The sequence below is a fragment of the Schistocerca americana genome, chromosome 5 (assembly GCF_021461395.2).
Source record: "Schistocerca americana isolate TAMUIC-IGC-003095 chromosome 5, iqSchAmer2.1, whole genome shotgun sequence".
NCBI lineage: Eukaryota > Metazoa > Arthropoda > Insecta > Orthoptera > Acrididae > Schistocerca > Schistocerca americana.
In genome coordinates this window covers 460,956,082-460,969,280 of record NC_060123.1, presented here as the reverse complement: position 1 = coordinate 460,969,280, position 13,199 = coordinate 460,956,082, and the positions used below count along the sequence as shown (strand labels likewise).

The window sequence follows — 13,199 nt, the reverse complement described above, 5'->3', positions numbered from 1 at the left end:
GAACAAACAAGCTCCTCTTTCTCTTGATCTTCTGTCTTTCCTTTATGTCTCTTCTGTTTAAAAAATAAAAACGAAAAGAAGCTATTCAAACATGGTTTGACTACACCTTCTTGGGATTCTTCTAGTGAATCTGTCTGGAATTTCTCCTTCGTACAATTATATGTGGTTCTTCCTTTTTACATCACTCCACATACATAAACAATCCTCCGACGAAACACGTTACTCTTCTCTCTTTCTCGTATCTGTATCCTTTATTGTAAGATCCACAAATTGGCGGACAATACTCAAGTATCGATCTGAGGAGGATTTTGAAAGCCACGATTGGTCCTCATTTGCTGACAATTCTTCCACTGAATCTCTATCTGGCATCTCCCTTCCCTGCAGTTTGTTATATGTGTTCATTCCATTTTAAGTCACGCCCTACATTTTTAACGGATGTGACTGTTTCCAGGGATTGTTCAAAAAATTTACACCTCGACTTCGGTGTATGACAATACATAGACCGTTAAAAGAAGCCCCACGCCGTATATTCAGAGCCTCAAGGTATTACTGCCAGAAAACAAAAAAAGCTACATAAATATTTCTGGGAAAACATCCTCCACATTCTTAATAAGAGTTCATCATGTAGTCCTCCGTCTTTTAGTTAGTATATTGGTTTGATACAACTCTCCGAGAGAGTCAACCCCTATAAGTCTCTTCATATCTCATCGTTTATATTTTGTTGCTCTCAGCTCTCTTCTTAATTTCTGTGTTCTTACTCGATCGCCTGGACGTTGCCCTCTGTGATCGACGTCAACTGCCCTTCCTCACTGATCAGCACCACCCACGTCTGTGCGGCCTTGGCCAAGTTGTTGATATCATTTCACTACGACTGGGCGCGACACGGCCTATGCTCTGGTCCAAACACCGCCGGAATTTGTTGGTTATTCTGCGTGCAGTTTAGACGTTTTGCTCACAAAAGTCATACTGCCCCGCGTACTTCAGCTTCGGAGCACGTTTACAATTGGCGCATCATTTTACTCTAATAACATGAGGCACATATTATCTGTACCGCAACAGAACTGTGTCTGCAGCGAACCAGAACACGTACTCTCTGCTGACTGTGACACACTTCTTTCACGATGGTGTTAGCGTGAATCGACATATGTACTTGGAGGGATATTTCCTCTACTCTTTACAACTGATTTGCCAGTGTCTCATTACAAAGAGCTCTCGTTAACTCGTGGGACTGCATATTGATGAGAACGGGAACTGGAAAACTATATAGTAGACGCACTAAAATGTTTAGATTAAGCCACTTTTGCCAAAAGACTAATTACTAACATCCGGGACACAGAGAGCAGTAAGGTATCATATATTACATAGATACATTCACCGATGTCCTATGGGATAATACTCATTGTGCAAATGAAAGTAATAAGATTTATGTCTGGAGTTCCACACATACGTCTAGCAGACTTTTGGTTAAGCAGTTGGGAATATCAACCGCAGTCTATCATTGCATAAATCAATGACTGCGCCAGCGAGGCAATACATTGTAGTTGTTGGGCAATGCACTTGCACATACAATAAGCTTTCATGTGTTTGTCTGGAGCATATTGTGCCAGAATAAAAAACGGTTCCTATCCATATATTCTGTCGAGCGTTGTCGGCGGTTTCCCTTGATTGAACCAAATGCTGCAGTTAGTAATCCCCTCTCATTTATCCCTAATTAGGAAGTCCTCTGCCACACTACCACATCGCCTGGCGATTGGCTGTAAACACACTGACTGTAATGCATCATTACTCGAAATTCTTACTCTTCAATTAGAACTAGGGTATGAAATTGCAACGTAACCAGCATTTATTCAGTAATATATGATACAGTCAACAAGAAAGTGGTGGATGTGACGATATCACGATTTTGAGAAAATGAGCTTCAAAGTCTGTAGGATATTTAAAATTCAATGTTCATTTCTTATATTGTTTACAGTAAGTACTATATGTAGTGGTTATTACTCAAGCTACACAGACAATATCAGTGAATTAAAATCACAACGGTATGTTCAGGAAAGTTTTTATCCATAATCTAGATAGCTCTTACATGTCTGTGCCTCAAAGTATGTCACTTACATCCCTTGAACCTTCATGAATATTAGCTCTGGAATGATCCTTAACAATGTGATATAACGTTTTGCCTCATTTTCACGTTTTACATTAGCCAATACACGTAAGTCTCATTGATTATCCGTACAATGGAGTGGATAAGGCACAGGATAGTAAAGGCTAGAAATCAGAAAAATTTTATTAATGTCACTGACATTGCCACGGGCAAAATCAAGCCATCCCAGAGAGCGAGAGGCGGTAGCAGGAAGAGAGCCAATATGTCGCAAATTGGTCAGATTATTGACACATTACGACGCCGTCTTCTGAATGGGGATACACATACAAAAGAAAGCAGACTGTGACAGTATATTCCTAAGATCGTAAGACTTGTTGCAGGAAACTCTATCTCTCTCACAAGAGCACGTAGCGAGAAACCAACACTGCAGTTAACAGCCTCTTAAGTAAATATATCAGAATAAAATCAGAATGTCATTACGAACCGAGTCATATGTCGTAGCCTCATGCTATCTCCCTCTAAATCTCCCAGATCCCCACCTCTTGTCATGAGAAGATTATTGGGATCGATGGCATTCACAGTAATGGCACTCGATTACGCGATAACAATACTGTAGTGAATCTATGTTGTAGATGCTCCGGTACATGCAGTCAACTAGCTGACGATGCTCTCGAGATGATGGCCTTCACCTGATTAAATAAATGCTGCTTACTGACTCCATCTACTAATGGAGGAACTGACTGATGTTGAAATCTACCAGGAACAGGGAGATCAACTGACCACACGACTACCGACACCAGGTACGTTGCATATAGGTCATCAAGGGTCATTGTATAATTTGGCCTGGGGCTGAGGACGCTCAAGCAGCCAGCTTGAGAATTATTTTGTCCTGGGCAACAGCCGTGCCCGCCAGCAGGCAATCCGCTGCAGCACCAGCGTTGCTGACATCTTCTCCTGGGCGTTCAACCACTGAACTGAGTGTACAAACGTCAGCTACAGTTCAACACACAGCTGAATGATGAGCAACAGCCGAGGCTGGTGCGAAAGAACGACGACTCATAAACATTGAGAGTAAACTCTTATAATATTTCACTAGCGTCGAAGACACTTCAGTTTTCCAACAGCTACCGTGACTTCACACAGAGGTATCTCCACTCGGCCCTATGAAAAATAAACAATATCACATACAGAAAAATAAATTTCCTAATAAGCTCTTATCACACAGACATACAAATCCTCCCATCTATTTTTATTAGGGGAAATGTCTAGTCTGAGTCTCACATAGGATCATCAGAAGGCATCACATCGTTACCAGATTGTGCGCTTGGCTCTTGGTACTGATCTCCTATATGGTTTGGAAACCGATGTTTTTGTTTTATGTTTAATATTCGTTCAGAGTGAATGGTAAATTGGAGACACAAATGCCAGTAACTGCTGCAGGTCCAGATGTTTTTCTATTGTGGCAGGTGGTGACAGTGCATTCAACTGCGTTACTGCTAAACTCTTACGTCGTATGCTTCATTGTCTTAAGTCAGTCGAATCAAACATCATGTCATCTTTGAGAGTAGTCTTATAAAACATTCTATACAAGAGTGGCCTGAAATCAGGAACTTGTGTTACATGGTCTTCAGTGGAGTGTAGTTTATGGTATACATCCAAAACTTAATGATGTTTTTGTTATTATTTTGATGCTTGTATTGTCACTAAAGCCACTGAGGGTCATTACAGACAGGGGAAATTGTTGTACATACCTCAAAAGATCATCACTATTAGCATTTTCATTATCTATCTGTCATTACATCCACTCTTCTGTTATAACATTTTGAACGCAAAAGCAGCTTCTTACTTGTCAAATTCTAATGCATCAAATCACCTGTTCACAACAGTTTACAAACCATTTGCAACCGAAGACATGTATGGGCACTTCTATCTCTTTGCATCCATAGAGGAAACATCTCTTGTTAAGTAATTTTTCAGATAACCACTAGAGAGCAGTTTAAATCACCTGATACGTCTGTATCCCTCTACCAAGAAATACATTGGTTCTTCCACTACAGTATGGTGCACATATCGGCAAATATTCTGTCTTGCCAGTTATACGACTTTGATTTTAAATAAATAACAGCCTGTGAAATACTTTGTTTAATTGGCACGATCCATACAATAACGCCTACCATTGATATGATCTTCTAAACTCGGAAGTTGCAAAGTATCTTAAAATGCTCTTTAGGCTGTTTGTAAAAATAACAACTAAACGTATTTCGTAAATAAAGTTATATTTCTAACCAAACATCTTCACTTAAATATTTTAGGCGTTTTCAATGGTTTCATCACTCCAATGATTTGTGCTTATCCATTGGCCCTTGTGTGGAGGCAATGGCTTTGCCAAGGTGGATACACCTGTTGCTATGAGATCACCGAAGTTAAGCGCTGTCGGGCGTGGTCGGCACTTGGATGGGTGACCACCCAGACCGCCATGCGCTGTTGCCATTTTTCGGGGTGCACTCAGCCTCGTGATGCCAATTGAGGAGCTACTCGACCGAATAGTAGCGGTTTTGGTCAAGAATACCATAATAACGGCCAGAAGAGCGATGTTCGGACCCCACGCCCCTCCTACCCGCATCCTCAGTTGAGGATGACACGGCGGTCGGATGGTCCCGGTAGGCCACTCGTGGCCTGAAGACGGAGTGCTATTGGCGCTTGCGTAAGCACTTCTGGACAAAAACATCCTTAGTACACAGGCGGAAAGAACTATGGAGCCTCCAAAACCACAACACAGTACCAATCCTAATACGGTGCAGTGAAACAGCTGGCATTCAAAATAGCTTCCAGTTGTCTCGTAACGGATTAATACACGTACTGTAAGGTTATCAGGGGGATATTTTACCATTCTTGATGCAAAATAGTCGCAAGTTCAAGTAACTGTGATGGAGGTGGTGAACTACCATGCACTCTTCTCTCCAAAGTATACCACAAAGGCTTGGTAATATTGAGATCTGTTGACTGGTGTCCAGCGGAGACGCAGCGGAGGCGCAACAATTAATGCTCGTGCTCACAAAACCAGTCCTGGACAATTCGAGCTGTGTGAACAGCAGTCCTGCGTCCTGGAACACAGTGTCACCAATGGGGGACAGACACTGTACCGTTGGATGGGCCTGATTAGCCGAAATGGTCACATAATCATCTGCAGTAAAGCTACCTTGCAGAGTAGCTATGTGACCAATGAAATATCGCTACATGGCTGCCCAAATCATCACGGAAACACCGCCGTGTTTCACTCTTGGGACGTAAATGGTCAGAAGTTGAAAACAGTGTGAAACAAGGCTCAACCCACCAAATGTAATACTTCCATTGCTCCTTAGTCCAAGTTTTGTGGCTTCGGCACGACGTTTTATTCTTAAAAGCATTTTTATCACTGTTGACTGGTTTTGCTGTTCCAGCTCACCCAGCAATTCCCTCCTTATGGAACTCCCTTCCTATTGTTTTAGTGCAGACAGGGATCTCGAATGTGACATCCAGTGCTGCAGAGTCGTCCTCTTATTTTTCGTTACAAGCATTTTCAATTGCCGTCTGTCACTATCACTCAACAAATAATTTCTTCTGCATTGTGATTTAGCGGATTCTGTTCTCCCGCTTTTCCTGTATGCGCTGTAAATCTTCAGTACGGTGCCTCTTGAAACAACAAACACTTCCACTACCTTGGTTACAGAAGCAAGCACCATAAGAGCACTAACAACTTGTCCAGGCTCGAATTCACTTAGCTCCGACATAATGCACTCACAACTACACAGAACACTGTTCTGCCCACGACTGACAGCTGAGACGAGTTGAAAACACCGCACAGGTGCCAGTCGTGCTCAAATACACCACGCAACGTGCAGGCTTGGCTAGCATCTACATTTATGTTAAGCATTTTTCTCCATGTTTCCACATTTTGATCAAACCCCGTAAGTTTTCAGACATCTGCGGCCACGGTATAGCAGGGTTCTAGTGTACAGCGTGGTTTGGTCAAACCAGTGAATAGTAAGTTTGCCATACACAGTTTGTTGGAAACTTACTAGGAATATCTGACTACAGAAGTGCTTACACAAGGGCCAGCAGAGAGCCATAAAACACAGTAGACATAAAAATAATTTAAGGTACCAAAGAAAATTAGATAAATATGTTTGGTTAAAAACGATAATATAAATTTAGTCGCAAAACACTCCGTCTTCAGGCCACAAGTGGCCCATCAGGACCATCCTACCGCCATGTCATCCTCGGCTGAGGATGTGGATAGGAGGGGCGTGTGGTCAGCACACCGTTTTCCTGGTCGTTATGACGGTTTTCTTTGACCGGAGCCGCTACTATTCGATCGAGTAGCTCCTCAATTGGCATCACGAGGCTGAGTGCACCCCGAGAAATGGCAACAGCGCATGGCGGCCTGGATGGTCACCCATCCAAGTGCCAGCCACGCCCGACAGCGCTTAACTTCGGTGATCTCACGGGAACCGGTGTAGCCACTGCGGCAAGGCCGTTGCCACAGTCGCAAAAGAAATGTAATAAAAAAGCAAGCACTAAGCACTCCGTCTTCAGGCCACAAATGGCCCATTGGGTATGTCCAAAGTCTGTGTCATCCTCAGCTGAGGATGCAGATAGGAGGGGCATGTGGTCAGCACACCGGTCTCCCGTTCGTTATGAAGGTATTCTTGACCGAAGCCGCTACTATTCGGTCGAGTAACTCCTCAATTAGCATCACGAGGCTGAGTGCATCCCGAAAAATGGCAACAGCGGATGGCGGACCGGATAGTCACCCACCCAAGTGCCGGTCACACCCGACAGTGCTTAACTTCGGTGATCTGACGGGAACCGGTGTATCCAATGCAGCAAGGCCGTTGCCAGAAAGATATGTAATAGTTACAGTTATTCCACCAGGTATCCAGTACTGTAGCAACTGAACAACAACGGCTGTAATTTTTATGATTATAACTTAAAAGTAAAGAAACATGTTCAACTACAGAAGTTCTTCTACCCAGCGAGTGAGTTCAAAAGCACTGAAGCACTGTGTACGCTGAACACTCGCGCAGCAGGGGTGTACAGACCTGTGCTGCGGGCGCGACGACGCGCCGGCGTCAGGCGGGCGTCGAACCCGGGCCCCCAGCGGCTGCCGCGGGCGGCGGTCGCCCCATCTGCAACGACGACACGCCATCTCATCAGCATATGCACTCAGAAGCGGAATTATCTTTGCTACAAGAAGGTGAATATTGCACTGCTGTTACCAATGACGATTACTAGATTCGAAACTATCGTTGCTTAATTATGTTCATTAGCTGAGTAATGGGTAACATTTTCTCTAACTACTTTTGATACGCATATGGAAGGGGATAGTAAAAGAGCGAAAGTCAAACATTTCCAGGCGACCCACAGCGAGTGTCTCAATAACCTGTTATAGGATACTGCAGGTGTAACCAATATGCCTACAGGCAGCAAGACGTGAAGTCTTTATGAAGACCTGGATCTATCATTTATGTACATTGTAAAGAAGCCGTACCGTCTGTATTACCGCTTCCTTTGACATTATTAGTAAACGCTGATTAGATTACGTGCAAAACATGACACATCATTTTAGTTAGTTGGTTACTTACTTGTTCCTTAGATCAGATTCACAATGAACCGTATAATGTTCAACGTGACAACAGAACTAACGTAGAATGATTTTATACAAGTAAATAAAAAATATTAATTAATAGTTATATGGCTGCATGCTGCCCATTTACAGTTCTAATGGCTAATTATCTCTTCTCAAGAATTCCTCTGTCGTATAGAGATGTAACCGATATGGCTACAGGCATGAATACCTGAAGAAGCGGTTTAATCTATATTTGAAAACATTTCTGCTATCTGTCAGACGTTTTATTTCGATGGGTAGAGTGTCGATTAATACCCGTTTTGAAATCCAAACTGTGATTTAAAAATGAATATAATAGGTCACAACCGCAATAAATTTTTTTCTTACACGCTACTGGCCGTTAAAATTGCTACACCAAGAAGAAATGCAGATGATAAACGGGTATTCGTTGGACAAATATATTATACTAGAACTGACATGTGATTACATTTTCACGCAATTTGGGTGAATAGATCCAGAGAAATCAGTACCCAGAACAACCACTTCTGGCCGTAATAACGGCCTTGATACGCCTTGGCATTGAGTCAAACAGAACTTGGATGGCGTATACAGGTACAGCTGCCCATGCAGCTTCAACACGATACCACAGTTCATCAAAAGTAGAGACTGGCACATTGTGACGAGCCAGTTGCTCGTCCACCATTGACCAGACGTTTTCAATTGGTCAGAGATCTGGAGTATGTGCTGGCCAGGTCAGCAGGCGAACATTTTCTGTATCCATAAAGGCCCGTACAGTACCTGCAACATGCGGTCGTGCATTATCCTGCTCAAATGTAGGGTATCGCAGGGATCGAGTGAAGGGTAGAGCCACGGGTCGTAACACATCTGAAATGTAACGTCCACTGTTCAAAGTGCCGTCAATGCGAACAAGAGGTAACAGAGACGTGTAACCAACGGCACCCTATACCATCAAGGCGTGTGATACGCCAGTATGGCGATGACGAATACACGATTCCAATGTGCGTTCACCGCGTTGTCACCAAACACGGATGCGACCATCGTGATGCTGTAAACAGAACCTGGCTTCATCCGAAAAAATTACGTTTTGCCATTCGTGCACCCAGGTTCGTCGTACACCATCGCAGGCGCTACTGTCTGTGATGCAGCGTCATGGGTAACCGCAGCCGAGTTGATATTCCATGCTGCTGCAAACGTCGTCAAACTGTTCGTGCAGATGGTTGTTGTCTTGCAAACGTCCCCATCTGTTGACTCGGGGATCGAGACGTGGCTGCACGATCCGTTACAGCCATGCGGATAAGATGTCTGTCATCTCGACTGCTAGTGATACGAGGCCGTTGGAATCCAGCACTGATTCCATCTTCTGCTAACAGTCATTGGATCTCGACCAACGCGAGTAGCAATGTCGCGATACGATAAACCGCAATCGCGATAGACTACAATCAGACCTTTATCAAAGTCGGAAACGTGATGGTAGACATTTCTCCTCCTTACACGAGGCAACAACGTTTCACCAGGCAATGCCGGTCAACTGCTGTTTGTGTATGGGAAATCGGTTGGAAAATTTCCTCATGTCAGCACGTTGTAGGTGTCGCCACAGGCGCCAATCTTGTGTGAATGATCTGAAAAGCCAATCATTTGCATATCACAGCATCCTCTTCATGTCGGTTAAATTTCGCGTCTGTAGCACGTCATCATCGTGGTGTAGCAATTTTAATTGCCAGTAGCGTATACAGCTACTGGTTTGGGTCTGTTTTAGACCATCGTCAGACCCACACCATGATCTAACCTTATAGAAGAAAAAAAATTATTATGGTTGTGACTATTTATATTCCATTTTAAACAATAAATAAACCGCGGTACTCCAGAGAGACATGTTCTCAAAAATTATAAACTGTGGTTGCCTAAGTATTCCGTTACTACATAGGTGGGTGACAACGCTGCAGTACATTACTGAGCTGTGCAGCTAATCGGCAGGTCGCGCCTCGCTCTGAAGTCTATCGTCTTTGGCAGGGGGTATGATTGGCGGCCTGATATGCTGTGCTGGGAGGAGGCTCGCGTCTCTTCAAATTCGGCGGACGGAGAGTTCGATGAGGAACATGGCCGGCAGTGGGCCTGTGCTGACTCAAGTGGCCTCGTATTCTGGGTCCGTGGTTGGTCACCGAAGTCCTCCCTGTTGCACGCTGGGGCGTGAAGGCCGTGGTGACTTAACGGATGAGATTGGGCCCCGCTGAGCCGAGCAAGCCGCGTGGTGTTTATAGCAGCGAAGGAGCTCTACGACTAGAGGAGGGCAACTCTTATACCGGTGTCAACCTGTTTTCTCTATCAGCTGTCAGACACTAATCGTTTCTAAATTATCCCGGCAGTTAAGTTTATTGTGTCGCAAGTGGTCTTAGGGGAAGACAGTTTGCTGTGCGACCAAGCCTTTCAGTCCTTTCACTGGCTTTAACGAGCGATGCTATCTATTCTGATCCTTGTATTACTGACTGTTACAAATTTAGCTTTCCGTGGCCCAACAGGTTTTAAATTGTTAAATATATGTGCGGTGCAACTCAACCTATCCTAAAGCGTGTCTGGCCACCGTAATTAATAGGGTTTTTGAAGAACCGTTCCACTTTAAATTCTGTGGTCATAAAAGAACTCTGCGATTCATTCCTAGCTTGTGCTTCGTCTGAATGCAGTATTTAATCAGGGGAACTTGTCAAAATTGGGAGAATAAATTCTGCTCCCTTTCTGTATGTTCATCGGCGCTGACGTCCTTACTCAGCCCTGTAAGTCACTGTACCGTAACCTCAAGTGTCGTTAATACGACGAATCGGTTGTGTGTTTTCATTCCTCATTTGCTCGTTCAGCACGGAAGCTGTGTTTGGATTTACCTCATGCTTTAAAATAGTTGAATGTTATTGGATTCAAGTTATTCATTCTAATCGTAGGTTGCGAGCCTGTCCTGCATTACTTAAATGCTGTCTCTTGAAAATTGTTTTAAACTAAATCAAGCTGTGCCCTCTGCTTCTAGTGGGAGTGCATCCGTGTTCATTAAAACTGCAGAGATTTTAAATCAATGTTAAATATGTGTTTAATTTTCCTGGCAAACTTATTGACTGAAGTGATTTTTCTAATTCATCTCCATTTTTTCTGTTTTCCGTCGTTCCTTAGTTGCTTTATGGAGCTATGTTCAGTCTATGCAACTAAATGAAAGGCAGTTTGTTTGCCATAAGCTTTTCGCTTCTTTTATTTGCGAAGCATCTTCAGCGGTCCGTAATATACGTTTCTTTTAATACATATAAAAACATGCCAAAATGTAACATAGTAACATATTGTAAATACTACATAAAACATGTATGATATGTATAAAGAAAGACATGCACAAAAGGACACTGAATATACTTCACAAATAAAAGAAGCGAAACCCAAATGGCCATAAACAGTCTGCCTTTCAGTTAGTTTCTTAGATGGAACGTACTTCCACGAAGTACTAATTCATGTTACAGCACAAGTGAGTTCAGCAGAATTTTTACCATTGGATTGTTAATCTTGGTGAATATCTAATTTGCCTTCTGTGTCTGTTGGTATTTGGGTTAAGGTTTGTACCTCGCTCGCTGTTTTAAATGAACTGCGTTGTTAAATTTTTTTGCATTGGTTGCACTGAAGGATACTCTTGTCACAAATTACAGAGCGTAGCCTGTTAACTTGATCTATTGTTGTTGTATGTGCTTCAAGGTTGTTTTATGAACACGTTTTAAAGTGAAAGTGTTTGAGTTCCTTGATGAGCCAGATTTGCGGAACGTTCCGATTAACTGGATACATTGGAGCTTAAAGTTTCTCTCTTGTGTTTCAGGTGGCGTTATTCATTTGCAGTGCTAATGTCACATTGTCAAGGAACTTGGTTATTATAATAAAATATACACAAATTTTTTTTGTGTCACGATGGTGTTTAAGCCCTAGCTGCCTAGTCCTTCTACCCCCAAAGCAACCAGTCAGCTGGCGATGTTAAAATTACTTTCTCAGACATTTTAAAAATGATGTTACTAGTTGTGTTTGGTCGCAGTTATTACATCTGTGGTCACCCTTGTTAGAGAGAGCCTTACCAGTCTTTCTAGGAATACACCCTAAATTAAATGAACATTACATATGTGGCTAACAACATTATATATTATAGGTCCACAAAATATTAACGTCTTCTTGGAGATACTATACACCTCATATGACCTTTTACTTTTTAGAGTTATTATACTCTTCCTTATTTCAGACAGCAATGCGAGATTAAGTTTTAACTAATTAAATTTCCTCTGTATTCCTTCTTCATTGCACTGTTTTGCTTTCTCTTCTACACAACTGGCACCAAATTTTTCACCTATTTTTATAAATTAGTCATAAAAATATCTGCTACACATTAACTTCCTTATACAATGCTATTTAACAAAGGTGATTCCATCCTCCTTCATTGTCCATTTTTTAACATATTCCATATTGATTCTATTATCTGATCTGTAAAATTGTGAAGACCTATGGACACTACTGGACTTTTTAAAAAAACTTTCCTTAATATGCTACAGCTCTCTTTAGAATAGAAAATTATTTCTGTGTCATTACTGTTCCTGGTTATTTTCAACAAGTCCTTTTTCCTTGTGAAGAGGCTGATACCTACAGCGATCACAGATTTTATTAAAGACTTGTTGTTAGTACATTTAATTACCTGCTTAGGGAAACCAATTTCAAATATGGGTAAAAACTCATTAAAGACTAATTTGAATTGACAGTTAGCATTGGACTCATTGTAAATTTTGCCTCAGCCGACATTTTCGAGTTTTCTTCATAATTTTCAATAGTTTTTGCATTAATCAGTCTCACTCTTTTTAGTGTTTCTGAAATACATGGAGCTATGTTATATAATGTGGCTACTTGTGAAATGAGATTTGGTAATTTGTTTACCAGCAGATAGGCATGCATCATTTTAACTTCAGCTCGTTGAATGAAAACACTATCTATAAGAATATTACTGTCTTGAACAACTTGGATAGGGAATTTCAAAAACTACCTAACAACGTGCTGTCTGTAATAATATACTATTTTGCTATCGGTTTCATCTCTGAACCATCATCATCAGCAGCTACACAACATACAAAAGTGGACAATGTAAAAATGCCAAACTAAATAATGAAAACAGAAAAAATGTAAGGTCGATCAAAATACTCACGAAAATTATCACAGGTGTATCACATGTCATACATGCTTCAACATAAGCTACCTCAGGAAACCATAACTGCCAATATACTATAAAATCAAACATTTTAGCAAGATAAAAATATGATGACACATTGATACAAGGACAACAAGTGTTCTACAGCAATACACATGAATGAACTTGAAAGTCAAAATGATAGTATTGAGAGGATCCAAAGATGTTGCTATTAAATAATTAATTGATTATCAGATTAGAAAACTGAAGTATTAACAGTTCTACATTTGAAT

At 41.8% G+C, this 13,199-nt stretch overlaps 1 pseudogene; it reads right to left on the bottom strand.

The window, feature by feature from the left end:
• Positions 1-6,504: 6,504 nt before the first annotated feature.
• On the bottom strand, positions 6,505-6,622 carry LOC124617017 (annotated as a pseudogene).
• Between the last annotated feature and the right edge of the window lie 6,577 nt (positions 6,623-13,199).